General features: G+C 43.6%; 1 pseudogene; it reads left to right on the forward strand.

Moving 5' to 3' along the window:
* The first annotated feature begins 3,437 nt into the window (after positions 1–3,437).
* Positions 3,438–3,555, forward strand: LOC126263867 (5S ribosomal RNA; annotated as a pseudogene).
* Positions 3,556–15,298: the final 11,743 nt, after the last annotated feature.

The raw sequence follows: 15,298 nt of genomic DNA on the forward strand, positions 1-15,298 counted from the left end.
GTGCTCGTATTAAGAAGGGTGTAAGACAAGGCTGTAGCCTTTCGCCCCTACTCTTCAATCTGTACATCGAGGAAGCAATGATGGAAATAAAAGAAAGGTTCAGGAGTGGAATTAAAATACAAGGTGAAAGGATATCAATGATACGATTCGGTGATGACATTGCTATCCTGAGTGAAAGTGAAGAAGAATTAAATGATCTGCTGAACGGAATGAACAGTCTAATGAGTACACAGTATGGTTTGAGAGTAAATCGGAGAAAGACGAAGGTAATGAGAAGTAGTAGAAATGAGAACAGCGAGAAACTTAACATCAGGATTGATGGTCACGAAGTCAATGAAGTTAAGGAATTCTGCTACCTAGGCAGTAAAATAACCAATGACGGACGGAGCAAGGAGAACATCAAAAGCAGACTCGCTATGGCAAAAAAGGTATTTCTGGCCAAGAGAAGTCTACTAATATCAAATACTGGCCTTAATTTGAGGAAGAAATTTCTGAGGATGTACGTCTGGAGTACAACATTGTATGGTAGTGAAACATGGACTGTGGGAAAACCGGAACAGAAGAGAATCGAAGTATTTGAGATGTGGTGCTATAGACGAATGTTGAAAATTAGGTGGACTGATAAGGTAAGGAATGAGGAGGTTCTACGCAGAATCGGAGAGGAAAGGAATATGTGGAAAACAGTGATAAGGAGAAGGGACATGACGATAGGACATCTGCTAAGACATGAGGGAATTACTTCCATGGTACTAGAGGGAGCTTTAGAGGGCAAAAACTGTAGAGGAAGACAGAGATTGGAATACGCCAAGCAAATAATTGAAGACGTAGGTTGCAAGTGCTACTCTGAGATGAAGAGGTTAGCACAGGAAAGGAATTCGTGGCGGGCCGCATCAAACCAGTCAGTAGACTGATGACCAAAAAAAAAATGTACTTCCCACAGCTAAATCATTTTTGTTCTGTTTCTGGAATGGTCAAGATAAGTACTGTAAGCGGTATCAATAACGCATTCTACTGCAACAGCTCGCAACCTAGAGGTAGCTTGCTGGAGTACTGACGGTGCAATATCGTCGGTATGTATCCAGCAGAGAAAGAAGAGAGGTTTGCATACAGTTCTCTACACAGCGCATCAATATACTCTGTTAAATGATGTATGTTACCAAAAGTATCTAAGCCAGCTGACTCTTTCGCAGTGATCAACCGAGCAGATGGGGACGCTAAGCTAGTGTTGTGCATGGTCTGTAAACTTTCCCAAGATAGTTTGTTTAGGTAAGGGACGTCAGCCACGATATTAGTTTACAAGACATCCATCACATTTGTGTGGACTGGTTAACACCTAAGCAGCCTTCTAGTCGCTTCCCACCTTAAAATGTGATTTCTCCTTTAACCGTGAGGATCAGCGCTAAAAACGATGATGACCTTTTTTTTAATGTCACTACGTCCAGGCTAGGGCTACAAGATCTAACCACAGAAGACTTATCTCCTTCTGTCGTCCTCTTCTTCTCAGAGTAGCATTCACACACACCTCTAAAATTATTTATTTGATGTACTCCAGTCTCCGTGTTCCCCAACAGCTTCGGCCCCTACGGTTACCTTTACAATCATGCAAGTTATTCACGGACACCTTAACACATGTGCGATCTTCCTCTTATTTCAAATTTTCAATATTTTTCACTTACGCCGTTCATCGCCGAGTCGGCCTAGAACCTCCTTCATTTACTACCCTCATAATACTCGCCGCTGTTGACGCGAACTGCAATCTTAAAATAAGAGGTAGGGAGATGACACGTTTAAAATCAAGTTATAGTCTAACAACCGCTGAATAAACATCGGATTAATTCGTCCAGATCGGAAAATTTGGCAGACGGCAGTCTAGCAGACGATTTTAATCTGTCAGAAAGTTTTAAATAGGAGTGTAATCCGCTTCATTTTAAAAACAATCCTCTAGACAGCGAATAAGCTATTTTCTCCGCAGTGTTCTTTCTTGCTTCAGTACTAGTCCCGCTACGTATGCGAGGGATTTTCTGTGAAGTTTGGAAGATAGGAGAAGAGGTACTGACGGAAGTAGCCCAGTTAGGGTGAGTCGTGAGGCTGGCTTGGATAGCTCAGTCAGTAGAACTGACAGTAAAAGGCAGAAGTCCCTGCTTTGAGTTCCGGTCAGGCACAAAGTTCTGATTTAAATGAAGTTTCAAATATATAAGTGGCTATATGTAGTGTTCTATTCATCTTGAATAGGAATAACACCGACAATATCTGTGCCCATTCTGCCGGTTCGTATTCCTCCAACTAGGAGCGTTAGTGTGAATTAGAGACATATCCGTTTTTACATCTTGCTATGCCATTTAAAGATCGACCAATTATAACGCCACAAACCTCACACATATGTGAGTTCGGGACTGGTCATTAACAAAGAAAGAAGCACCAGATAATTGAAAATTAATACGGGTATTTCGAGATTCCTGATCCATTTAAAGACTGACTCACGTCATCACTTTTATTTCGAAGTTCTCCAAACATTAAATGAAAATTTCCTGCTGATCAAAAATTCAGAGAGAAGAGAGACCGTAACAGGTTCCTAACATACTGAGGAATAGCATACCAGAATCTAAATTCGAGTGCGATCATTTTGAGGGGATGCATTTGCTTAAGATGGTGACAGCCCTTAATTGAGAAATTCAAACAGCTTTTCTTATTTCTATAGGAGGAGCAATGCTTCCAAAATGACTACGTTTCGATGGTTGGAGTCAACGCAGGAGGGGAAACCTCAGTCGACAAAAGATTGTGTCTATTCTCTAGACACCAGCAAGTAGTCCTTCACCATAGCCCCTTCCAGCAGTAGGTATTAGCAATATTTTTTATGTCGAAAACACACCACGTGTGTACGTTCAGAAAGCACAAAACTTTAGAGCGCATCCGCCCAGACTCAGTTTACCAGCTTCTCTTCGGACCAGCGGTTGCAGCTAGATAAGTCCGATGCATAGTCGGTATACTCTCGGGAAGCCACCTTCAGTGAGAGTAATGTTTTCCTGCTCATTACGCTGAGCAGAAAATTGTCGATTGGGGTATAGGAGTGTCATCGTTTGCAACCGGTGAGCGTGACTTTGTCGCCATTAAAAGAGTAAGCCCTCTTCGCAACCACCACAATTTCGTCACCTCGATCGCTACCTGATGCGATCAGCTATCTCTGTAATATATTAATATTCTTACATGAATTCGACTCTCTCCTGAACTTTAAACTTCAGGGGTCGTTTAAATTCTTCTGATAATTATTTATGTTGATTCATGCATTCATTGATTACTACAGGAACTGGGCAAAAATATTGAAACACCAAATTCACAGCACCATACCACGCCTAACCGGGCGTAGGAAACCCGTTGGAATGCAAAATAGCTTCCAGTCGTCTCCTAATGATAAATACAGGTCCTCTATGGTTGTCAAAGGCAACGGCTTTGCCGCAGTGGATGCACCGGTTCCCGTGAGATCACCAAAGTTAAGCGCTGTCGGGCGTGGTAGGCACTTGGATGGGTGACCATCCGGGCTGCCATGCGCTGTTGCCATTTTTCGGGGTGCACTCAGCCTTGTGTTGCCAACTGAGAAAGCTACTCGACCGAATAGTAGCGGCTTCGGTCAAGAATACCGACCGGGAGAGCGGTGTGCTGACCCCACGCCCCTCCTACCTGCATCCTCCACCGAGGATGACACGGTGGTCGGATGGTCCCGGAAGGCCACTCGTGGCCTGGAGACGGAGTGAGTGCTATGATTTTCAAGGGAATCTTATGCAGTTCTCTTTAGAAAATAGTGATAAGTTCAGGATAATGATGATGATAGTGGATAGCGATCACGCGCAGTTCTCTTCAAAGCAGACCACGAAGGCTGAATAATACTGAGATATAGTGACTTTGATTGAGATGTAGTGACTTTGGTAGTCAGAGGAGATTCCACAGTTCATCGTCGTGCTCACAAAAATCAGTCCTGGAGGATGCGATCAACCTGAACATGTGCCCTGTCGTCTTGGAACACAGCATCACTGGGGAAAAACCTGATTAGCCAAAACTGTCACATTATCGTTCGCAGTAATGCGACCTTGTGGGCCACTCACGGGGTCCATGGAATACCCCGATGTGGTGACCCAAATCACCACCGAACCCCCACCATGTTTCATTCTTTGGACATAAACTTAGCCAGAAGTGGGAAGCAGTGGGAAACGACTCATCCGACCGAAAGACTTTCTTCCATTGCTCCATAGTCCATGTTTTATGGCTTCAGCACCACGTTTTCAGTTACAAGCATGGGTGGTTTTGGAGTTCCAGCTCGCCCTGCAATTCCAAGCTTATGGAGCTCGCTTCGTGTTTTGGTGCACGCATCCCTTTAATTTTCATCACGATCGTCCCGAATGACCGTCTGTCACGATCGCTCAACAGACGTTTTTCCATGGTATATATCTTCGATACAAACCTCGTGAAACACGAAGCATTTCAGCTATCTTGGTTATGGATGCAGCCATCATACGAGCACCAACAACTTGTCCACGTTCGAGTTCACTTACCTCCGACATAATGCACTCACTACTACACACATCACTGTTCTGACCACGACTGACACTTGCTACGTATTGAGCACATTCCACATGTGTCGATCGTGGTCAAAAACAACAGCACTACCTGTAGGTTTGCCCGTCCGGCCAGCCGCGCGGTGTAACGCGCTGCCTCACGAGCGGGAAGGCGTGCCGGTCCCCGGCATGAATCCGCCCGGCGGATTAGTGTCGAGGTCCGGTGTGCCGGCCAGCCTATGGATGGTTTTTAAGGCAGTTTTCCGTCTGCCTCGGCGAATATGACCTGGTTCCCCTTATTCCACCTTAGTTACATTTTGTCGGCGATTGCTGGGCAAATTCTGTCCCCTACTTACACGTACATCATAATTCCTCTACCATGCAAACATTTGCGGTTATACTCGTCTAGTATAAGACATTCCCTAGGGGTCCACTGGGAGCCTAACCTCGCAATAACCCTGCGTTCGGAGTGAGGCGGCGGTGGGGTGGGTGGACTGCTGTTTGTGGGGTTTGACCGCTGAGGGCTACGGCAGGACGAAGCCTCTCCGTCAATTCTAGGTCCCTGGTTTAATACACAATACACAATACACCTGTAGGTTTTGTCTGGCATCTGCATTTATGTTCAAGCATGCATTTATCGGAATGTTCCCCATTTCTGTCTAATCACTACATCTCTCTGTCAGTAGTTTATCTCGTCAGTGAAGGCTGCTATCGGCTATGAGTTTGTAACTTCTAGAAGACTATACCCTATTGTTTCACATTAATCTGCTTTAATTCAATTTGCTTCCGCTGTGCACTTTCCTCAGTCTCCTAATTAATCGGGATCCCATGCAAGTAGGGACGAAGTTGATAGCCATCCACAGTTGGGACTGAGTAACTTCTCTATTAAAATGTCTGGCAGTTTACAAATGTTTTCTTAAGAGACACAACCAGCTGCTACCGCCTGACAACTCTGGCGATCCGTTTACGCCGGACCGCCCGCCACTTAAGGGCGCAGCAGTTTGCGGTGGGTAGGGGGCGGCACGATTTATATCACAAACAACAAACACATCAGTACAGCCCTTAACACCTACAGTGAGACAGTTACATTCATGGCGTCTGACACATAAGCCGACGAAGTGACGTTAGGTCGACAGACTGGCACCTACCTGTGAGCAGATCATTAATAGTACTCCACTCACAAGGGGATGGTCCAACCCGACATGTCGAAATCTACCCTGAATTTCCTCTCACGCCGAAAGAAATGCACTGCCAAAATTTTATATGCTAATGTTCACTGCAAGTAATTTTTTTAATGTTGACGTTTCTTATTTTTTTCCGCATGAATAATCGTTTATAACATCGTTTCGTACAGCCCTTCCTCTCTAGGGAGCGAGTCGCCGAATAAGCAGACGAAGTTTTGACACGTGAGCGCAGCGTCCTACAGCGCGACGTCCGACGTGCTCACACGTGAAATTCAAGCACTTAAACCATACCCAAAATATCTCAAATCACTAACTGTTCAAATAATTTGCAGTTCATATCTACAGCTAAACTGTTACACAAGTGGCTAGACAATCAAAGAAGCATTAAGAGTTACTTCCATCAATCGGGACTTTAATTTGTTGCCATTAAATATTTTATAACAATTCCTATAGCACAGTTTTTCTGATAATTTTTGAATACTGTATATTTTACTAACAATGAAAGAGTCCCATTACAGTCTTTTCGGCTTACAAGCCGCGTCATTTCGAATAAAAGACTAGAGCTTTCAGTAGCTGTCTCTACTATTGTAATCAGGCGTTAACATCACTCATCGGTGTGATGTTCTGCTTATATGGATGTAATGGCAGCTTCAGACGCAGGCTTCAAGTTCGAAGTGGCGCGGGAGTGGAAGTTATCAAATATGGCGTCGGCCCCTTGCACCAAGGCCTACGAGAAAGACGCCGCGGCGCGTACGTCACGAAGGTAGGACCGAGGCAGGCTCAGCTCGGTCGCTCGCGCAGGTCAGCAGACAAACTACCTTTCTACACCTTTTAACTCGTAACTTGGTGTGTACGTACAAAAGAGAATTGCTTCTTCTACTGAACTCCACTGCTATAGAGTCTTACTGTCGGTAGTCCTACAATGATCGGAAGTCCATAGGCCTAGTCATAATTTGTTACGACTGTACTGTGGCACAATAACATTAAAATCAAGCCAAAATGATTATCAATTGGATAAGGCACCACTTCTTGTATGAGATGAGGACTATTAAGCAGAAGAGACTAAAAGAGCACTATGGGACTCAACATCTGAGGTCATCAGTTCCCTAGAACTTAGAACTACTTAAACCTAACTAACCTAAGGACATCACACACATCCATGCCCGAGGCAGGATTCGAGCCTGCGACCGTAGCGGTGGCACGGTTCCAGACTGAAGTGCCTAGAACCGCTCGGCCACACCGGCCAGCGCCGTTAAACCATTTACATCGATTATTTAAAGTACATTAAATTTTGTTGTAGTACTGTCAATAGGTAAGACTTCATAATGGCGGATTCCAGTAGAAGATGCATTTCTCGTTAATACGTACAGGCCCAACTGTGAGTTAATAGGTTTAGAAACGCATTTTATCTGCTAATCTGAGCGAGCGAGCGAGTTCGTGACGTACGTGCCTCGACCTGTCTTTCTAGCCCTCGCACCATGTGACGTCACTCGGGCCTACGCGAGGTCCACGAGAAAGACAGGCCGCGGTGCGTATGTCACGAAAGTAGTCCTGAACTCACTCGCTCGCTCGCTCAGCTCAGCAGACAAAATGCGTTTCTAAACTTGTTAACTCGCAGCTGGGCGTGTAGGTACTAACGAGAATTGCATCTTCCACTGGAATCTGCTATTATGAAATCTTACTGATTAACAGTACTACAGCAAAATTTAATTTAAGATCAATACTCGATATAAATGGTATAACGGCTTGTTTGTAGCATTTAGTCTCTTCTGCTTAACAGAACTCATTACATGCTGGAAGTGGTGCCTTATCCAATTGATAATCATTTTAGCACAATTTTATTTTATTGTACGTCAGTATAGCCGTAACAAATTATAAGTACGCCCATGGGCTTCCCATCATTACAGGACTACTAACAGTAAGATTCCACAATAGCGGAATCCAGTAGAAGATTCAGTTTTCGTTTGTACGGACACTCCTAGTTACGAGTTAACAGTTGTAGAAACGTAGTTTATCTGCTGATTTGAGCGATAGAGCGAGCGCAGGACTACCTTCGTGACGTACGCGCCTGCGGCCTGTCTTTCGCGCACGCCTCAGCCCAAAGCAGGGCAGAGCTGCCTTCCGCGGATGTTACTCCGGCTCTCTGTGGCACGATCCAGACACTGCCAATACATTTATACAAGCAGAACACCATGACAGGCCCAGCAATCAGTGATTTTACCCCAGGATGACGATGGAGGTGCATGCCACAGCGAAAGATTCAGGGGACAATGAAACAGTTTGTTGTTTGTTCCCTGAAGTCCTCACAAAAATGCGAAGTGTCTATTGGATCACGAAAAAAAAAAATATTTTCCCCAGGCACAACTGATAAAAGATATATTAATGCATTTAGGCACTTCACTGTAATCATTAGTTTTATTTAGAGAGAATTGGGATGGAGTAAGGAATGATCGAGGTCGTTGCGCTTATAGTGCTGCGTACCATACGCTTAATCAAATTAGTAAAATTTTGAGATACAAACCGACAATTTACAAATGACTGACATTTTCTAAAAGATGCCTACACCGTGAAAGCATTTCTTTATCGAGAGTCTGAATCACACTGTTAGTTCAGAATGGAATCCTAATTGCATTAACAGCCTTTTCGCCGTCCTCCTAAAGACGGAGGCGTCGTTATGTTCAGGCAAAGGCTCCAACAAAAGCAACGAATTAATTTCTGCAATTGTTAAGGAAATGTATCGACTCTAATATTGAAAATTATACTCTCCCATTTTTTCAGATTTTGGTACGTCGAGTACTAGATTTTTCCAACTAAACAGTCATTTTTCTTTAGTTTTTGGTCTTAATTTTGCGTTGAGTGTTTATAAAGCTGCAAAAATATTAATCCACTGATACTTAACACTCACAATGTTATATACGAATGTGTTATAGCATTCATCGACTGCTCAAGCCCCCTCTGTCTTCTTTTCGCTCGAAATGATAAAGTGCAGTTTGCACATAGACTGCCTTTATACACAGTATTTTAAGGGATAACGAGAAGCTTCATCCTCATATTAGCTACGAATTTCTCTGTAGTATAACCTATTGATGACAGTTCTACACATTTACTTTAAGTACTTCAGCGACTTTCTTTTCCGTGTAATTTCTTCAATTATCCGAAGGGCATAGTGTCACACACCTCTCTCGGTAACAGAGCATTGACTATAACGAACAGTTCTAAAACTTTCAGTTTTTCTCAGAAATTTCTGCGAGTTTCATTTTGCCGCTCATTCGTACTTCGTGTAAATCTTGGTTACAAAATTAACGTTCAGATTTTAAGAAACGAAACCAACTTCGCACACTGCTTAAATTTTAAGCGCTTTCTCTCTCTTTCTTTTAACCAAACAAGTAGGCGTTTTTTGTCACTGAAAGCTATTACTGTACACGTTGTCTTTTGGTATGGAAGTTCTGTTCAAATAGCTGTGAGCACCATGGGACTTAACATCTTAGGTCATCAGTCCCCTAGAACTTAGAACTACTTAAACCTAACTAACCTAAGGACATCACACACATCCATGCCCGAGGCAGGATTCGAACCTGCGACCGTAGCAGTCCCACGGTTCCGGACTGCAGCGCCTAGAACCGCAAGACCACCGCGGCCGGCTGGAAGTTCTGTATATTTTTTCTGGACTCTAATTAGTTCAACAATTATCATTCTAACTGCTGAATGAGATTATCACTCTGCAGCGGAGTGTGCGCTGATATGAAACTTCCTGGCAGATTAAAACTGTGTGCCCGACCGAGACTCGAACTCGGGACCTTTGCCTTTCGCGGGCAAGTGCTCTACCATCTGAGCTGCCGATGCACGACTCACGCCCGGTACTCACAGCTTTACTTCTGCCGAGTCTCGGTCGGGCACACAGTTTTAATCTGCCAGGAAGTTTCATATCAGCGCACACTCCGCTGCAGAGTGATAATCTCATTCTGGAAACATCCCCCAGGCTGTGGCTAAGCCATGTCTCCGCTATATCCTTTATTTCAGGAGTGCTAGTTCTGCAAGGTTCGCAGGAGAGCTTATGTAAAGTTTAGAAGGTAGGAGACGAGATACTGGCAGAAGTAAAGCTGTGACTACCAGCCGTGAGTCGTGCTTCGGTAGCTCAGATGGTAGAGCACTTGCCCGCGAAAGGCAAAGGTCCAGAGGTCGAGTGTCGGTCGGGCACACAGTTTTAATCTGCCAGGAAGTTTCATTCTAACTGCTGTTCACGGAACTGTCAGTTATTTCCTGTTTCTTCTAATGTTCCCGATATCAGTCGAATGAATTTACAAGAAATTATAAATATGACATGTGTAGCTCTTCAAGAGAAGCAGGTCATCTTTGCGGGCTTAAAACACTGAACTTGACATTATTGTGAAAATCTGGAATCTGCACAGAGACAGATGCTATTGGCAAGCATATACGAAGAAAACACAAAGAAAATTACTTTCGTCTCCATTGTATTAACACTTAGCGGTACCAGAAAGAGGACTGCTAATTGTTATAGATGTTAAAGTAGTTGTGAATACTAGTGAATAGTAATTGTGGACAATTGCGACAAACTATCAACGATTCCCTTTCAAAATTACGATCGAATCGTGATGTGTGATCATTTTACCAGTATGCCGACAACCAATGATATATGCCTGCTGCGTTGCGCATGCTCCGTCTGCTAGAACTACTATACGTGTGTACAGTTCTCCAGTGGCCTGGCGAGCTATGAATTTAGGCGTTTTCAACACTTATTTTTGTTTTTTGTATTGTGTCTTAGCAGCTTTCGCGCTATTTTTCCTGTATCAAAAACAATCAGGGCAGGTTTCGACATGTCAAAGTCGGCAGCATCAACACACGATGAAATTCGTAAAAGAACGAAACTGGCCAATTGTGGAATCCCAATAGTTCACAACGGTGCACGTATATATAATCGGTATCATTTAATTGAATGCAAACTACTTGCAATAGATGAAAGCCTCTGCTTGTCCATTCGTTTGTTACTGTGTCAGCCACGGCAGGACAAATTAACATACACAGACGTGGATGTCGACACCACACAGTGGACTGTTGTAACCGTACAATCCTCTTTCCCCGCGAATTAATTTCGAAAATGAGCAAGAGCCGGCTATCCGTGTGAACTGAACGCGCCGCCTTCTCTGGCACAGGCATTATTGGCACGCGCGTGCCTGCGTCAGTTAACTCTGAATTAGTGGAAATATATCACAGCCAGGCCGGTATTCAAAATATTTTGCACAAACTTCGCAGGGTCCTTAAATGGGCACGCACTACATCTTTCGCGAGGGGAAATTAATATTTATTTTCTCACTGAGAATCAGTTCTGAACGACGCGTACGTTCGCTTCTGAAGCGTTACACTTAAGATAAACGTATTTCTGATGTTTCTGAACATTCTGTTCCTAGATGCGAGTCGTGTGTTACTGTCCTAACACTTGAGTCCAGTAATTCATCCAGTGTAGGTCCGGTATCAACAAGAAGAGGAACACATTATGACTGATATTTAAACTCCTTGCAATTAGTGTCAGAAGTAAACTAGCCCAGACGTTGTAAAGAGGTCGAATTGATCTTACAGACTTGGTTGAGGTCATTCGTTCCTACTTCTCTCCCGACGATTATTCGTTGTCCTTTTCTCATTCCGATTATTATGGATGAAGTTTTACCATAAAGTCAAATGATCGAGCCAACGAGTCTGGAATGTTACCTCAACGTAAAAGTTGTCGTTTGTCTGAGAAATGTTTTATCAAATTAATCTCCTTCAGAGAGATCCGTTGTTACTTTCATTTATTAAATTGCACAGTCTTGTTGTTATTATTTGCTGTGGATAACCGAGCTACTTTTGGTTTAACATATTCTGTGACGTAAGAACATATTTTCAGGGCACGTAATTTGAATATTTAATCTATTTGCTCAGTTTATTCGCGTGTAGTTCTACCGAAGTTTGCCACGGCTGATACTCTTCTAAGGGATAAGAAACGCTACTTTCAAAGACACTTAAATGTCAAGGTGCTCCACGCTTGCTTTTCTGTAGTCTGCTGTATTTTTCATTGATTTAGTGTAATTTCATTCGTTCAGTACACGCTCCTTCAGAATTCGTAATTAATTGAAAGTGTCTTTTGCAGCCCTTGAGCTTCCTGTAACTCCATGGAATAAACTGTGCAGTTTTCTTCATAAATAAAACACATATTACTCCATAATTATTCAGTACTTCACTATAAGTCTTACAGTTAGCAAGCGTAAGTGTACAATTATACCGTGACTTATCGGAAGACAAACTTCGAGTGCTCAGTTTAAATTGCATATTTCCACACTTGTTTAATACAAACTATATTCTACTCTCTTAAAGTACTGTTCAAATTGACCGACACAGAACGGCGAGACGTCACATCAGGGATCTCGCTGTGGTTGCTGCTTGATGTATCACGAGAGCTGATAACATTATCAGCACGAATGCAGCTCTGTAGTGTCGCCAGGACCCTCTAGGTGAAACATATAAATTAACACAAATATCAGTTATCGGAGCGTAAAATACTGCAACCATAGAAAATATAAAAGTAAGGCACTTCGCACAGTGTCGCTACTTTGAAACACAAAGTTTCTTCAAGCAATAAAAAAGCTGATTCATTCTAACCGAACGTGAATCGAATTGTCCCTGAAGGACATTGTCTTGAAACCACATAAGCACTTCACAATTTGTTTTTATATCTAGATATCACATTTCACAATGTGTATTCGTTTCTAGAAACAGAAATGTTTGCTCAGTGTAACAAGTTATGATTTGACACTAACTACAAGAGAAAAGAAGAACAAATTTAAAGTTGTAGAATGTTCCATGAAATATAACATAACTGCAATAAGTGCATACACGGACGTTTTTATCAATAGGCTGGACCGTGGGACATATTTTTTTTTCTTTGACAGTGTCATTCGGTAAATTTATATGCATGAATTACAAACTGTTAACAATCTCACGTAAGTAATAGTAAGAATACTAACTTTATGTAACAGATACGTAATACACTGCTGTCCACTACAATTTAAACACCAGAACTATTGCAAATAATAAAATTTTACTTGCACCGTGGTGTCAAGAATCATGGAATACCTCTTGATATCTTGTCGGACGTCCTTTTGCCCGCTGTAGCGTAGCAGCTCAACAAGTCGTTAGATGTCTCCTGCAGAAATATTGAACCATGTTATCCATATTCTACTATCGCGAAAGCGTTGCCAGTACAGGAGTTCATGCACGAACTGACCCCTCGATTATGTCCCGTAAAGGTACGACGGCATTCATGGCGATCTGAGTGGCAAAGTCATTCGCTCGAAATGTTCTCAATATTCTTCAAGCCAACAGTGGACAGTTGTGGCCTGGTGATATGGCGCATTGTCATTCACAAAAATTCCATTGTTGTTTCGGAACATGAAACACACGAATGGCTGCTAATTGTCTCCAAGTAGCTTAACATAACCATTTCCAGCCAATGATCAGTTCAGTTGGATCAGAGGACCCAGCCCACTCCATGTGAACAAAGCCCACAACGTTACAGAGCCACCACCAGCTTGCAGAGGGTCTTGATGACAACTTGGGTCAATGGTTTCGTGGAACCTGCGCTACATTCTAACCTTACCAACTAAAATCGGGACTCACATGACCAGATTACGGTTTTCCAGTCGTCTAGGGTCCAACTGATATGGTCACCAGTCCAGGAGAGACGCTGCAGGCGATGCCGTGGCGTTAGCAAGACTAGCGGCAGTCTTCTACTACCAAAGCCTATTAAAGACAAATTTCGCCGCATTGGTCTAATGGACACATTCGTCGTACCGTCCACATTTATTTCTGTGATTATTTCAGGCAGTGTTTGTTAGCACTGACAACTCTGCGCAAATGCCGCTGCTCTCGGTGGTTAAGTGATGGCTGACAGACACTGCGTTATCCAGGGTGAGAGGTAATGCCTGAAATGTGGTATTCTCGCACCCTCTAGCCACTCTTGACACTGTCGATTTCGGAATATAGACTTCCCTAACGATTTCAGAAATGGCATTTCCCGTGCGACTATTTCGAACTGCCATCCTGTATTCAAGGTCTTTTAGTTTCTAAAATGCGGCTTTAATCAGGTCAGAAACCTTTTCACATGAATCACAAATAACAGCTCCGCCAACGTACTGCTCCTTCACACCCTGTGTATGCGGTACTACCGCCATCTGTTTAATTGCATGTCCCTATACTAAAGTCATCTCAGTATATTTAGAAGTAGCGTGAATATGTTGTTCAACTTGGTGGTGATTTGGTGGGGTTTAAATGGTGCGAAATTTAGTACACACTGTTGCCACCTCCGTCGGCCGTAATGACTCTAATACGGCTGGACATCGAGTCGTACTAAGCTTGACATACATGTGGGTGTCTCATTCCATGCTGCTTCAGTTTTGTGCCAGAGTCCACCAATCGTAGTGTCTATCGAGTTGTAGCTTGCCGGTCTCTCGGCTGCTGACAGATCTAGAAAACGTGCTGATCACCCAAGAAGTACAACACCCGCTGTATCGATGTGGGTGAGGACACAACGGACAACATGTAATGTTGCATTATCTCGTTGAAAGATATAGCGCCTAATCATAGGATTTCAAACGTCAGAAATGTAACGGCGGCACTACAAATTACCGGCTATACGGAACACAAATGACTCATGCTACAATACCGGGTACACAGCACATTTGACAAAGACGAATGAAATCTGGCAACGTTCGTCCTTTTCGGAGCATCCACACACGAATATGTGCATCGTCATGCTACTCACTTAACAGTGTTTCTTATCCAAACACGGCTTTATGCCACTCCTGTGTCCATTGGGCGCCTACTGTCACTGCGCCTCTCTCTACTGTCGCGTCAAGGGAATTCGTAACAATGCTGGTCGTGCCGACGGTCCATGTTGTTCCAGATCTCGTCGCACTGTCCGTGTGAATACTTGTCTTGCTGTAAACAAGTCAATCTCCTGACACAAGGAACTTGACGGGTTGTAGGATGCTGCGTGGCCGAGCAACGAAACACTGTCTCATCAAAAGTACCCATACACCCGTATGTAATGCGGTGTTGACCAATATATGTCACGAGATGGGGACGCGTTAGTATAAAAGTAGGCGAGGAGTACTGTGCTGTCAGTAGAGACGCAGTAACAGCAGAAAGGGTCAGTCGGGATAAATACACTCCTGGAAATTGAAATAAGAACACCATGAATTCATTGTCCCAGGAAGGGGAAACTTTATTGACACATTCCTGGGGTCAGATACATCACATGATCACACTGACAGAACCACAGGCACATAGACACAGGCAACAGAGCATGCACAATGTCGGCACTAGTACAGTGTATATCCACCTTTCGCAGCAATGCAGGCTGCTATTCTCCCATGGAGACGATCGTAGAGATGCTGGATGTAGTCCTGTGGAACGGCTTGCCATGCCATTTCCACCTGGCGCCTCAGTTGGACCAGCGTTCGTGCTGGACGTGCAGACCGCGTGAGACGACGCTTCATCCAGTCCCAAACATGCTCA

The sequence above is a fragment of the Schistocerca nitens genome, chromosome 6 (assembly GCF_023898315.1).
Source record: "Schistocerca nitens isolate TAMUIC-IGC-003100 chromosome 6, iqSchNite1.1, whole genome shotgun sequence".
Lineage (NCBI taxonomy): Eukaryota > Metazoa > Arthropoda > Insecta > Orthoptera > Acrididae > Schistocerca > Schistocerca nitens.